The sequence below is a fragment of the Phalangium opilio genome, unplaced genomic scaffold (assembly GCF_054372755.1).
Source record: "Phalangium opilio isolate 3A_F unplaced genomic scaffold, DU_Popi_V2 ptg000093l_1, whole genome shotgun sequence".
NCBI classification, from domain to species: Eukaryota; Metazoa; Arthropoda; class Arachnida; order Opiliones; family Phalangiidae; genus Phalangium; species Phalangium opilio.
The window spans coordinates 1,654,692-1,670,244 of record NW_028324198.1 but is presented as its reverse complement, the minus strand read 5'-3'; the positions used below and the strand labels follow the sequence as shown (position 1 = coordinate 1,670,244).

The 15,553-nt window shown below is 39.4% G+C and overlaps 5 non-coding genes across 5 annotated transcripts; all 5 read right to left on the bottom strand.

The window, feature by feature from the left end:
* Positions 1-2,161: 2,161 nt before the first annotated feature.
* On the bottom strand, positions 2,162-2,234 carry TRNAV-UAC (transfer RNA valine (anticodon UAC)). Its single transcript has one exon. It is a non-coding gene; the product is annotated as a tRNA-Val (tRNA).
* A 608-nt stretch (positions 2,235-2,842) lies between these two features.
* TRNAA-AGC (transfer RNA alanine (anticodon AGC)) lies at positions 2,843-2,915 on the bottom strand. The gene has a single exon. It is a non-coding gene; the product is annotated as a tRNA-Ala (tRNA).
* Positions 2,916-3,118: 203 nt separating this feature from the next.
* TRNAV-AAC (transfer RNA valine (anticodon AAC)) lies at positions 3,119-3,191 on the bottom strand. Its single transcript has one exon. It is a non-coding gene; the product is annotated as a tRNA-Val (tRNA).
* A 341-nt stretch (positions 3,192-3,532) lies between these two features.
* Positions 3,533-3,605, bottom strand: TRNAA-UGC (transfer RNA alanine (anticodon UGC)). Its single transcript has one exon. It is a non-coding gene; the product is annotated as a tRNA-Ala (tRNA).
* A 469-nt stretch (positions 3,606-4,074) lies between these two features.
* TRNAG-UCC (transfer RNA glycine (anticodon UCC)) lies at positions 4,075-4,147 on the bottom strand. Its single transcript has one exon. It is a non-coding gene; the product is annotated as a tRNA-Gly (tRNA).
* Positions 4,148-15,553: the final 11,406 nt, after the last annotated feature.

Sequence of the window (15,553 nt, the reverse complement as noted above, 5' to 3'; positions counted from 1 at the left end):
TAGATGAAACGCGTTGTCAGCGAACACTATACCCGCCCGACACTTATTGAACCAGTCGACACCGAGAACTAGTGGTAAAATTGAATTACTCACTACGAAACACTCGACGCGTATCGACTCGAAACCGCACACGGTAACTGCTATCTCGATAACGCCAAGGGGCATCGATAACCGCTTATCGAACCCAATAACGGGCGGCCCGTTCCACGCTTTTACCCGATCCCGTAGGTAGTTTTCCATCACCAGTTTCTCGTCGATTACCGATTTCCGCGCTCCCGTATCCAAAAGAGTTTTGACTTCTCCCAAGGCATCCACGACTGTGTTTATAATCGGTACCATGCAAGTGTTGGTTAGCGGGGGCAGTGGGGTTATTTCTTCTGACAGTCCCGGTACCCCTATTGCGGAACTGACCTCCCGTTTCCCGGAAATCGAGAGGAGTTGTTGCCTGGCCCCATATCTTGATTCCGGAAGGCCTGAGCTCGTTGTTGGAACGTCTGTGGAGTCTCGGTGCAATCTCTCGCAATATGGCCGACCTTTTCGCACTGATAGCATCGCGGACCACGCGGGTAAAAGTTTTGCTGATAGTTTTGTGTTCCAAAACCGTAACTACCCCCTCTATAACGGCTTTCTCTGGGAGCGGCATTTCTCGTGTACTCGGCCGACTCCTTCCGTTCATTTTTCCTCTCCTCGGCTAGTTTCTCGAACATGCTTTCCAGACGAGCTAACTTCTCAGTGACGACCTTTAGTTGATCTTCGGCACGGGCGTCTTCGCCCCCGGGTTTCGCAACGGACGGCGGGTTGCGTGGCGGCTGGGGCGCGTAACGGGGCTGCATCATCGGGGCCACAAAATGGGGGTATTCCGAATAAGGAGCGTTTTGGGGGCCGGCCATAGGGTAAAAAGCGTTCGGTAAATGTCCGTACATAGCTCCATGAGACATGAATTGATGGCCGGGAAAGGTGGTAGGGGTTGGGCCAAAGGAGTCCATCGTATGGGATCTATCCGACTGTTCTAATTGTATGGCCTGCTTTAACACCTCGCTAGACGTGGTATAACACTCCGCGCTTATAACCGCAGCATGGTTACGATTAGCCAAACCCCAAATTAAATGTTTAATTGATTCAGCGTCGTCTGGTCCGAGCCCACTTTTCTTACATAAATTCAATTTCGCAAATACGTACGCTTCTAACTTTTCGTTTGGCTGTTGTTTACGGGAGCGCATCTGTAAGTACCAGTCATCCTTAGTAAATTGTTCTGGGAAGGCTTCTAAGAATTCCTTCTTCCACGTATCATAATCAGCGCAAGATTCTCCTTTAACGCGTTGCCAATGGTGCGCGGTACTACTAGGAACGAAGTAATTGGCGGCGGAGCTTAATTTTACCGCCGGCGTCCACTTTTGCTGTATAGCCAATCGTTCGTAAGCGGCTACCCAATCGGACGCAGATTCCCCAAAATCAGCAGAAAAGTAACTTATCTGAATTCCTAGGTTTCCGTTGCAGGCCATGGTGGATTCTTTTTCGTCGTCGCTTGTCTCTACGTCCGAATGTTCCACTTCTGTGGCGCCAGAAAAGTTGTTTTCGTCGCCCGTAATGTCGAAACAGTCGCTGAAGGTTTCGTCGGACACTTTAGCACCGTTTTCACAATTATCCGAGTTTTCTTCGGGTTTGTTCAACACGTTCGCGGTAGTAGATCGCGTAATTATCGGCATACCTCGCCTAACCGTAAGGCGTAACGGAGCACCTTTGCATTTATCCCACTTCTGCCACCAAATTGTTGTAAGGGTAGGCGTTTATACGAATAATTACACTTTTTGAGTTTTAAGTTTTAAAGGTTTTAATATCCAAATAAGTAACAAAGAAATCCACGTAAAGGCGCACACACAATCTCTACTCTCTCTCTAACCTCGCTAGTCGCGCGCCTAAAACTCTCTGCCCTCTGTCTTGTCCCAAACTCAAAATCTACCCCCTCTCAAGCCTTTCGTCCTCTCCTGTTTTTCACAACCCTGGTATTTTTCCATACTATCCCTTTTCTCGTAAACAGCGTATTGTTCGGATACGGTGAAAAACAGGTGTCGAGGGCGAACTTCTCGCAAGGTTTTTGAACTCTTAACAATGGCCCCTCGAGCTACTTTCTTAAGGGGGCCATCCATACAGTAACTGTAACAGTATCTATCAGGGCTCGAACCTGAGACCTTCCGCGTGTAAAGCGGACGTGATAACCACTACACCATAGATACTTGTTTTTTTCTGAGTTTCCGAAGAGATCTACCTTATTATTATGTCTAATCACCATGGTATCTATCAGGGCTCGAACCTGATACCTTCCGCGTGTAAAGGGGACGTGATAACCACTACACCATAGACACTTTGTCATACAGAGTTTTCGAAAAGATGTACCTTATTATTATGTCTAATCACGATGGTCAAAACATGTATCTACCAGGGCTCGAACCTGGGACCACCCGCGTGTTAGTTGGACGTGATAACCACTACACCACAGATACTTGGTTGTTCTAAGTTTTCGAAGAGATCTACCTAAATATTATGTCTAATCACGATGGTCAAAACATAGATTTATCAGGGCTCGAACCTGAGACCTTCCGCGTGTAAAGCGGACGTGATAACCACTACACCATAGATACCTGATTATCCTGAGTTTTCCAAGAGATCGAGCTTATTATTATGTCCAATCATGATGGTCAAAACATGTTTCTACCAGGGTTCGAGCCTGAGACCTTCCGCGTGTAAAGCGGACGTGATAACCACTACACCATAGATACTTGGTTATCCGGGGTTTTCCAAGAGATCGAGCTTATTATTATGTCCAAACACGATGGTCAAAACATGTATCAACCAGGGCTCGAACCTGGGATCTTCCCCGTGCTAGGCGGACGTGATAACCACTACACCATAGATCCTTGGTTGTGCTGAGTTTTCGAAGAGATCTACCTTATTATTATGTCTAATCACGTTGGTCAAAACATGTATCTATCAAGGCTCGAGCCTGAGACCTTCCGCGTGTAAAGCGGACGTGATAACCACTACACCATAGATACTTGGCTATTCTGAGTTTTCGAAGAGATCTACCTTATTATTATGTCTAATCACGATGGTCAAAACATGTACCTATCAGGGCTCGAACCTGAGACCTTCCGCGTGTTAGGCGGACGTGATAACCACTACACCATAGATACTTGGCTATTCTGAGTTTTCGAAGAGATCTACCTTATCATTATGTCTAATCACGATGGTCAAAACATGTATCTATCAGGGCTCGAACCTGAGACCTTCCGCGAGTAAAGCGGACGTGATAACCACTACACCATAGAAACTTAGCTATTCTTAGTTTTCGAAGAGATCTACTTTATTATTATGTCTAATCACGATGGTCAAAACATGTATCTATCAGGGCTCGAACCTGAGACCTTCCGCGAGTAAAGCGAACGTGATAACCACTACACCTTAGATACTTGGCTGTCCTGAGTTTTCGAAGAGATCTACTATATTGTTATGTCTAATCACGATGGTCAAAACATGTATCTATCAGGGCTCGAACCTGAGACCTTCCGCGTGCAAAGCAGACGTGATAACCACTACACCATAGATACTTGTTTTTTCTGAGTTTTCGAAGAGATCTACTTTATTATTATGTCTAATCACCATGGTCAAAACATGTACCTATCAGGGCTCGAACCTGAGACCTTCCGCGTGTTAGGCGGACGTGATAACCACTACACCATACATACTTGGCTATTTTGAGTTTTCGAAGAGATCTACCTTATCATTATGTCTAATCACGATGGTCAAAACATGTATCTATCAGGGCTCGAACCTGAGACCTTCCGCGAGTAAAGCGGACGTGATAACCACTACACCATAGATACTTGGCTATTCTGAGTTTTCGATGAGATCTACCTTATTATTATGTCTAATCACGATGGTCAAAACATGTATCTATCAGGGCTCGAACGTGAGACCTTCCGCGTGTAAAGCGGACGTGATAACCACTACACCATAGATACTTGTTTTTTCTGAGTTTCCGAAGAGATCTACCTTATTATTATGTCTAAACACCATGGTATCTATCAGGGCTCGAACCTGATACCTTCCGCGTGGAAAGCGGACGTGATAACCACTACACCATAGATACTTTGTCATACAGAGTTTTCGAAAAGATGTACCTTATTATTATGTCTAATCACGATGGTCAAAACATGTATCTACCAGGGCTCGAACCTGGGACCACCCGCGTGTTGGTCGGACGTGATAACCACTACACCATAGATACTTGGTTGTTCTAAGTTTTCGAAGAGATCTATGTAACGAAATATTAGACCAAAATTTTAGACATATCAAAAAATATATTTTAATTGTCGTGTTAAAGATTATATTGTGTAAAAAATAAGAATGAGAATAAGGAATTTTAAAAAAAAGTAGACTATTGATAAGCATTTTCTTTTTTATTATAGTTAACATTTTAGATCTAAGCGGGGAATGCTTATCAGTTGTACCGAATTTGTTAAACGAGACAGTCACTGTACTTAACAGTAGCATTAAAAATAAATTGTTGATTTTTAACTGTTAATAATGGTTTTCCGCTTGTGTTGATTTCAATCCGCCAGACATAAATAGATTTCAGTTGTTAGACTTTCTAAGTGTTCGATTAGAAAAAATAACATGGTGCCGAAAACCCGGGATAGGATTAGAAATTAAGTTAGAAATTAAACGGAAAAACGGAGCGAAAAAGTAGAAACGGTTAATAGAAGTTATTAAGCGTGTGTTTGAAAACATTTGTGAACCCTCTACGAAATCTGTGACAGTACGAAGGAATTTCGGGAAATTCGCGTTCGGGAGCTCGAAAATTAAACTGTATATCTCAAACAATCCGAACTGAAATGGATCCGCATAAACGAAACGTCGGTAAAAGAGGCCACGCGAGAGGTTCGTTAACGCGTCTAGAAAATGAAATAAATCAAGCCTTAGGAGCCACGTCTTTAGCTGTAAACAACGCTATATTGAATAAATACGTTCTTCAGTTAGACAATATAGAATCGAACATTAGTGCTTTAAACGAGAAAGTGCAAGACGGACTGACCAACAAAGGGGAATTAAAGGAAATGTGGTCAATGTTCCTATTAATGTAGAGTCCACTGTGTCGGTTTTACCTAGGTTACCTCGAGACACGGATACAATTCAAATTGAGTTCATGAGAAGAATGCAGTATAACACACCGTTTTTGTATGAAACTGTTAGACCGAAAGTAATTCTAGAAGCCCTTAATGTTCTTGTCAATACCCCTTTGTATGTTAAACATGGAATTACAATTAAGAGTGATATATTAGATCCAATTCCTGAAGAACTTGATTTTATTGTTAACGAAGATAATATTTCAAGAGATAATCCACTAGTGCCACTAAACACAGGTAATGACAGCGATGATATGTGGAATGAACCCAACGAAAATAGTTCGTTACCAGTTGGGAATCAAGACACATTATTAGTTTCCTTAAAAGATTTCTTACCAACTAATACAATGCATATTAAGTTTGCTCCTGGTGAAGGTCAAACCCCAATGTCTTTACTCTTTGACGAGGATGCGGAGGAATTGTCATTCCCTAGCATTTACGTAGGTCAAAAAAGAAACCTAAAGGTTAAGGGGAGTTTTGGTGATTATTTACAGGTTACCCTAACAAGCTAAACCCAATGTACAATAGAAAGGTCGTCAATAAGAGGCGCACTGGAGCTCCACCTTGCTTTAAATAAATTTTTCTATTTCAAACTATGTTCTTTTAAAAATGCAAATACCCTTGTGGTAAGAATAATAAGACTCTCTATAACATGCTTCGTATTGGTCTCGAAAGAGTTGGTTACCAAACGCCAAATCCAATTGACAATGATAGTCAGTTGAATACTTTTGTTCTAGACCCGGCAAAAGAGATATTCCAGATGAATCAAAGAACATTCTCAGTGCCGTTTGGCTCTTTAAAAAGTTAATATTGAAATCTCCAACCACAACTGTTGGAATAGACGAATCATATTTCATGTCAGACAAAGGGTTAAAGTCCTCAAACACAGTTCTCAAACTTCCTAAGGGAGATTTGTACAACAATACCACAGATATAAGTTCTCCTTCTATGTAAACATCTAACCAGCAACGTTCCACGTGAGAATGTTTAACAGGAATGTTGCTTCGTAAAACTCTAGTATCTATCTCTTTAACTTCGTTTTCAGGCGTGTCTCTTAAATATATGGACGAACCAAAAGCAACTCTGCGTGCCGTACTTGGCAAGTAAATACCACCTACTTCCTTAAAAGATGGCACTCTAAAATCGTCCATCTCTTTTTTCCACGTTTCAACAAAACATAACATTTGACTTTTCATTATTACATTGTCTGCTAAAACATCTTCTAAATGAGCATTTAAAGACTGCACGTTATGTACATAAATGTAAACGGGATCATGCAAGAAAGGTAGTTTGATGCTTTTTGTGTCTCGCAACCTATTAAGTTCCAATTCTACTAGGTTGTTTTTGGGTCAATTAGGAACTTTAAATTTTCCATCAATATATAAACCGGAAGCGGTTTTTGCTCTACTACAAGCCACATATAAATGCGCTCTTTCAAATTTTTTTGTAGCCTTACAATGAACCACTACCGACGAGTAAGTATCACCCTGACTTTTATGTATCGTAATGGCCTCAGAAACAACCAAAGGCAATTGTTTCCTAGAAACTGAGGCATTCTTTTGTCTCCATTTTCTATTAAACGACTTGATGACCTTATCAACAGGCGTCCACGAAGCGTTAATATTACTATTCAAATATAAACCATGACATTTTTGCCTCAACATTTTCCCAACTTTGGGACCGTCAAACTCCATCCATACCCTGAACGGGATTTTATCCCCGAGCATATTTGTGCCGTACTCTATCTTTCTTAACCAACCGGTCGCGCCATTAGTTAGTCCGTCAGAGGTGTCAACATTGTTGGTCATCATATATCTCGCGCCACACGCAAGAGTCAATTGTTTGGGCAGACCATACGTATCAGACGTTGCTAACTTTTCAACTTGGGAAAGTATGTTATTTTTAACTTCACTACTAAGATCACCATTGACAACATCTACTGAAACCGAAACAGCCTTTTCCGTATTCATGTTTAAAAGCTTATTTTAATTGAATTGGTTTACTTCCGCGTTAGTGGCGAAAAGATGTATCTCTTCTTTTGGGGGTACACGCTCAGTCGTTACCTCCAGACTACTAAAGAAATCAATATCATTTTGAGTCATACTTCCCACAGCCATTCTATTTAAAGCTTCAGCAAATATTTTATCATCTCTCTGTCTCATAATTTCCTCAAGTTCGGCAAATTCAAATTGCTCCCATATTGGGTTACCAATTAACGACGCGTAAGGATTATCTGTCTTACTTTGAGCTTGAAATGCGAAATAATCGCGGACTGACCTCAACTGGTTAAAGTCTCCAACTAATAGAACAGACACACCACCAAAATAATCAGGGCAACCCATAATCTCTTGTAACCTAGCGTTTACGCGATTAAACACTTTCGTTCCAACCATTGAAATCTCGTCAATTATTACTAGTTTTACTTGACCATAGAGTAACCTACATTTATGAAGAGTTTCACTTTCCAATCTCGATATATTTCCAGCAATTTGGCTAACGGGTAAACTAAACGTACTGTGCAAAGTTGCCCCACATATATTAAAAGCAGCCTTGCCCGTAGGTGCGCAACGGATAACTTTCGCTTCCGATGGATTACTTCCAGGTTGTTTGTTGTAAAACCTTGACACAGATTCAAATATAGCACTGATCGAAAGGCTTTTTCCAATACCAGCGCCCCCTGTAACAAAGAGGCGCAACAGGGTTTCTTTGCTTTTTACATGATACAGAACATGGTAATATATCTCTCTTTGTTTTGAATTCAGTTTTATAAGAAGTGCATTGTACTCTGAATCATTAACTAACGTTATTGAAGGGGCAACAGTATTTCCAGCATTACCATCCACAATATCTCTATTGATATTACCTACAGAATCTTGAACCGTATTAATTAAAAAATCCGAATCATCCATAGCTAGAGACCTATCAATTTCATTTCTATGTTCTAATTCAGGTTGGATATTGGTAATATCCACTTCAATTTCCCCATTTTCAAAATCTGCTACGGCGTGATCAACGGCCTCTTCGTCAATTTCGTTATGAAATTCTTTCCTAACTTGATTAATAGTTTCGAGACAAAGCTCATATTCCGATTTAAAATTCTTCGTCAAAATATCATTAATTTCATCGCGCCAGGGCTTAAACAACATTATTTGTTCACGATAAAAGTTGTCGGGATCTTTTTCCAAATTGAATCTTCTGTACCGTATAATTTTAGAATGGCCACGTTTCCTGATAAACCCTGAGCTATCTTTAAGCTTCAGCCACTTACCACAAGACTCAATTTCATTACTCTTTCCCTCATCAACGTGATTGAGGGTGGCTTTAGTCACTCTACGGGATTTGGAAAATTCGTACCAGGCACCAAATTGAGCTAAGGTTGTTGCCTCTAGTTCCTCTGGCCTTTGAACATAATGTTCTAGAATCCCAGAGGCAAAAATATCCGTACTGTCATCTGGTAATTCCTCAAGCTCAACTTTACTCTTAATAATGTGTACACGATTTTCAGGGGCATTGGTGTTTATAAAAATGCAGGCGCGACTACACCGGGAGACAGGAATTTGTAAACCACTGTAAGCCGCTTCCTGCGCGCTTACCTCGTGGGCATTCAAGAACTGATTAGCTATTAGTTTTAACTTCTGTTTTACTGTGCATTTATCATTTTTCGCTTGTTTAGAAGCTTCTCGCAGAAGCAATGACATTCCACGTTGAGACTTCCCTATATATGACACAATATACATAACTAGCGCGTAAGCATCGAGAACGAATTGGATGTCCATATTCGCTTGCCAAAGACGCAAAGCTTAGGAATTGTACGGATTAACTCTAGTATCTTTGGGGTGTCTTTTCAATAAAACGGTTTTCCTTTTTAGATAATAAGTAACGGCATTAATGTATTCCTCTTCCGTCATACGTAACTTAGCCAACAACTCCTCAAAACTATCTACCCATAATTCTTTTTCTTTCGATTGAAAAAGCTCACGCAATTTCTTGGAATTGTTCTTACACCTAAGTTCTTCGTCAAGACTACCCGGTTCTCTTAAACTCGTATCATAAATAATAGTTCTTGGCATGGGAGGAAATGGAATTCCAAAACGACAAACTGAACTATTATTAACCTTCTTTCTACAAGTCGTTGTGTGTTTGTGAACTTGTAAACGTGTTAATAAGTCTAAATGTTCCTCATTGTGCTCACCAGCACAAGAAATAACTTTATCAACAAACTCCTCAACTTCCTTGACATTTGAAAAATCATCCTTGAGTTTTGGAGCATCTTTTATCCAAATTAAGCCATGTTGATGGGGCGAGCCCCTTTGCTGTATTTCAACTCTAAAATAATAATCTTCTATAACACCAAGAGGACCTAATTTATTCAGAGCCTTTAGAAGAGCCCGAAAACGGTGGTCAAAATATCTTGCGCAAGTAACAGGATCATCCTGAATCAGTTTCGCCCTTTCAGAAAAACTTAAATTATTAATATCATCGTTCGATAAACGGTCCTGCCCAGAGGTTACTCTTAAAATATTTAAAAGCTCCGGCCATTTACTTTCCGCAGCAGAAAACGGTATGAAAAAGGTTGCAGAACCCAGCTGTCTGATCATACCCATCAATTCTTTCTGCCTGTGTTGCCAATAGGAAGGAGAGCTCTGTATTCTTTCTAAAACTCTAAAACCATCATCCTGCTTAATTAATGCATCAAGAGAATCTGCAGAGGCTAACAGCCCAGCAGTATAATTCGAGACATCTGCTCTTCTAGTTTTTCTCATGCAAACTTGTATAGCTTGACTAACTTTCAAAGTTTCTAATTTGACTAAAGAATAAAACAATTTCGAGGGATTCTTGGCACAGCGCCTATCGGTATTACGAAGCTCCCATTTAAAAATATCACCAAAACTCCCCTTAACCTTTAGGTTTCTTTTTTGACCTACGTAAATGCTAGGGAATGACAATTCCTCCGCATCCTCGTCAAAGAGTAAAGACATTGGGGTTTGACCTTCACCAGGAGCAAACTTAATATGCATTGTATTAGTTGGTAAGAAATCTTTTAAGGAAACTAATAATGTGTCTTGATTCCCAACTGGTAACGAACTATTATCGTTGGGTTCATTCCACATATCATCGCTGTCATTACCTGTGTTTAGTGGCACTAGTGGATTATCTCTTGAAATATTATCTTCGTTAACAATAAAATCAAGTTCTTCAGGAATTGGATCTAATATATCACTCTTAATTGTAATTCCATGTTTAACATACAAAGGGGTATTGACAAGAACATTAAGGGCTTCTAGAATTACTTTCGGTCTAACAGTTTCATACAAAAACGGTGTGTTATACTGCATTCTTCTCATGAACTCAATTTGAATTGTATCCGTGTCTCGAGGTAACCTAGGTAAAACCGACACAGTGGACTCTACATTAATAGGAACATTGACCACATTTCCTTTAATTCCCCTTTGTTGGTCACATCCTAGCCTTCTTATTTGCATGAAAGGTATTCGTGGTGATATCATTCTTTCTTCTAAATTACTAATGTTAGCTAATTCCGTAGGAATTTCAGGAAACTGAAATCCATTTTCCCTTGCAAATTTTGGAATTTGGTTTCTCTTAACAGCTTTATTACAAGTACTGCACAAAAATATTTCCTCATCCAACTCTCGTCGTTCAATACCAGGGACTGACAAAAAATCAATGGACTTAACTATGGTGCCAGATGACTTAAAAAAAAAGATTTGAACATCCTTCACACGGAAAGGTTGGACCTTCTTTTATGCTGTCAAAATATGTCTGCTCTATAAACAAAGGATTTGCTCGCCTATCTGGAGGAGAAAATCTATTTCTTGAAAGTTCAGAAGTCCTAAAACCTATATCTTCACGCCTGGCAACCATACCGGTCTGGTTTCTATGACGTTCATTTTGTCTGTATTCTGGATTTTGGCGTTGAGCAGTCATGCCTATCTGGTTACTAGCTCGTTCACCTTCCCTATACTCTGGGTCTTGTCGCTTAACTGACTTATATAACTGGTTACGAGTTCGTTCACCTTCCCTATACTCTGGGTCTTGTCGCTTAGCCGACTTATATAACTGGTTACTAGTTCGTTCACCTTCCCTATACTCTGGGTCTTGTCGCTTAGCCGACTTATATAACTGGTTACTAGTTCGTTCACCTTCCCTATACTCTGGGTCTTGTCGCTTAGCCGACTTATATAACTGGTTACTAGTTCGTTCACCTTCCCTATACTCTGGGTCTTGTCGCTTAGCCGACTTATATAACTGGTTACTAGCGCGTTCACCTTCCTTATACTCTGGGTCTTGGCGCTTAGCTGACTTATATAACTGGTTACTAGCTCGTTCACCTTCCCTATACTCTGGGTTTTGGCGTTTATCAGCCATACCTATCTGGTTTCTAGCTCGTTCACCTTCCCTATACTCTGGGTTTTGGCGTTTACCAGCCATACCTATCTGGTTTCTAGCTCGTTCACCTTCCCTATACTCTGGGTTTTGGCGTTTATCAGCCATACCTATCTGGTTTCTAGCTCGTTCATTATCTCTGTATTCTGGATTTTGGCGTTTAGCAGCCATACCCGTTTGGTTTCTGGCTCTTTCATCTTCCCTATACTCTGGGTTTTGGCGTTTACCAGCCATACCTATCTGGTTTCTAGCTCGTTCACCTTCCCTATACTCTGGGTTTTGGCGTTTATCAGCCATACCTATCTGGTTTCTAGCTCGTTCATTATCTCTGTATTCTGGATTTTGGCGTTTAGCAGCCATACCCGTTTGGTTTCTGGCTCTTTCACCTTCCCTATACTCTGGGTCTTGGCGCTTAGCTGACTTATATAACTGGTTACTAGCTCGTTCACCTTCCCTATACTCTGGGTTTTAGCGTTTATCAGCCATACCTATCTGGTTTCTAGCTCGTTCATAATCTCTGTATTCAGGATTTTGGCGTTAAGCAGCCATACCCGTTAGGTTTCTGGCTCGTTCATCTTCCCTATACTTTGGGTCTTCGCGTTGAGCTGCCTTATATAACTGGTTTCTGACACGTTCTCTCTCCTTGTACTCTGGATCTTGGCGTTCAATAGCCTTACTTAACTGGTTCTTAACACGTTCGCTAGCTTGGTACCATTCATCAAGCCTTTTTACCTTGTTGGAAAATATACCACCCTGATTTTCAATTTCACGATTTGAATCATTGCCACTGTTACTATATTCTTTGTTTTGTCTAAAAATTCTTAACCTCTCTAACGGATACACATTACCATGGGACGTACTAGGTACTTGTTCATCGTTCTCGAAAATTTCAGTAATATCAGGATTATTATTATTACGCAAATTATTGGGTTGCTCATTAGTAGATATCCCTTCATTTAAAGAACTTACGCTAGCGCTTACATCTAATTCTTTACCTTTCGTAGGATCATGGCTAACTGGCCGCGCGCTAAGACCAACATTAGGTGTACTTGAACCTGGTTCTAGAACTTTAGCCTTTTTCTCAGCTGCTAACACTTTTCTTCTTTCATTTTCTCGTTTCCTAAATTCAGGATCTGACCTCTTTGCCCTCATTCTTTCCCTTGCCTTACGCTTTCGTATTTCCTCTTTAGTTAAATCATTGTCTTCCTCCATTTTAATAAATGCTATAATACTCACAAAATAAGCGAACTCACTTATTTTCCTCAATTCTTCAAATTTCGCAATATTATTTCGCCAGTAGTTAAATGATAGTCTACTGCCTTCAGAATTCTAAATTAGAATAAACCCCGCAGTTAAAAATAGGGTCTTTTTACAACTTGGTGGGCGTATCAACTCAACCATGTCTTCCTATCATTTTTAAAAAACATATATAGATTGCTAGCATATTTATTCGACTAGATTTATGCCGTTTTTCATTGGCATTTTCTATGGAGTAATTTTCTTGGATTGAGAACGAAAGTCCATTTACAATTGAATTAATTGCATCTATATCTAATTTAATATTTCTCCATTGTGGCAGATTGCTAGCAGCCAATGAAAATCGGAATTAATGATAAGCGATTTTTGTTGAATTTTAAATAAAGAATAAGTCTCGCGCGTAAAAAATATCTCTGTACTACAAACAGACTTGCCAATACACCTAATCTTGTCGTGATCTTTAAAAAAATATTCATAGATGGCCAGCGTAATTATTACCTTTGATCTTACTACAGCTATTTATCTCTAGCCACACAAGCAAGGAGGATGCACCAATGAGTGGAAGTTTATAAAAGAAATAGGAAATACTCTTGCTTATGTTTTTTTTTGCGAATTGTTTCAGAGGACCGCGGCCAGGATGCGATTAATCAGGTGTCATTATGTGTGTAAGCAGGGGAAGGAAATGAGGTTTACTTGGCAGGTGACGGACGGGGTGTGGGGGTCAAGTCATCGTAGGATTACCGACATGTGTCTTATTCCCTCAAACTTTGTCGCAAAGAAGCTTGGCTTACAGGAGTGCGCCACACTCCCGGCTCTCTTGCTTATGTTAAACAGATTAGCTAGAGATAGTCAAACGAAAAACTCTTTGTTATTTAAAATTAATCGACTTTGCTTCTCTGCTTTCATTGATAACAAATTTCATTACATTGAATTGTAAGAAAGTAACTTAATTACTCATTTAATACTAACTTTACTCGGCATGTAATTCATATACCCTATTTGAATTACATGCCGCAAGCAGAGAAATATCACATCTCATCCTATATTAACTTTGGAGAGAGTTTCCATGGTTTGTAATGGAAATTATTTACAATGGAGAAATTCCTTTAAGAACTCGCTGTTTATAAACTGTGCAATGAATATACATATCGATTTCAAACGCAATCTTCATTACTCATTCTGTATAAACTTCGACGAAGTCGTTCCGAAGAAAGATATGTTCTTTAATAATTAAATAAATAAATATAATTGGTATTATTAATTTTAATAGTCAGTAATTTACCTTGAGTCTAGTTGTTTTCTGAAAAGTTATTCATAAACTAATACAAAGGTATGGTTGACGTTTGAATTTTAGCGTATGCCTCTTTGACAATTTTAGAAACTTTAGGGTATATAAGACGATTAATTCACAGCGTTTAGTAAGATAAACCTCTCTTTGTTGAGACGAGGGCTAACATTTTTCAATATAAAATATACTTTTTAAACAGAGGTCCATCAGTCAATGAGAAAAACCGGAAATGAAGATCACCAATTTGGCAAGATATTGCCAAGTGAATTTGTGACGGTTAAAGTGTCTTTCACTATATATCCTCAACAATTATTTTAAAAGACCTTATATCTTAATGTGTATTTAACTTTCGGCTCACTCTGAACCGTTAAGACCTCCTAAAAGATGACACGAAACAAGGCCCATTTTAGTTTAGGTCTAAGGTGTACCTTAATTCATAGACCAAATCATAACAACACTTGTGGAGATATAGAGTATTAACATCCATATTATCTAGTGAAATTAAAATTTACGTCTACACTATATATAAATGTAGTAAAGCTGAATTAAAAAGTAAACACTAAATTTTAATTAATTATATCAAAGGATATTCTTGCAATATTGAGATGAAACAGAACTCTATATGTACACAACTACTAAAAGAATCGTAATGCCGAAAAATATTTAAAATATTTCCATTCAATATTCTGCAATAAGAAAATGTTATCGTTTTGTAAGAGATCTTTTCATCCTACTCGCTTTATATTAACTTTGATATCCGTGTAGTGTTTCGATTTAGATGCAATCTTCATTACTCGTTCTATATAAACTCTCACTTGTGTCATTACATAGAAAGAAGTTTATCTTAAATAATTAAATAAATATAACTGATATTAATTATTTTAATCGTCAGTATTTTACTTTAATTATAGTTAAGTCGGTTTAATAAACTTAATTCCTAAAATAATTTTAAACATAGCTATCTTTAACGTTATACTTCTAGGGAACACCTATATCAGAACTTTTGTAAATTTAGGGTATATAAGGCGATTGATTAACAGGAAGGGATAAGAAAAAGGGCAACTGCGAAAACCTTTGGTGGTGATCCCACCTTAGGGAGGCTAGACGTTTCTCGTAACCCTAGCCGCTCGCCGCGTACATCTTAAGCCAAACGACGATAATGGAGTAGAAGCCAATATTACAGATTGGTGTCTATGTGGTATAGACGAAAGACCAGTAGATGGTGGTGTTAGAAGCCAATGTTACAGATTGGTGTCTATGTGGTATAGACGAATGACCAGTAGATGGTGGTGTTAGAAGCCAATGTTGCAGATTGGTGTCTATGTGGTATAGACGAAAGACCAGTAGATGGTGGTGTTAGAAGCCAATGTTGCAGATTGGTGTCTATGGGGCATAGACGAAAGAGCGGTGGATGGTGGTG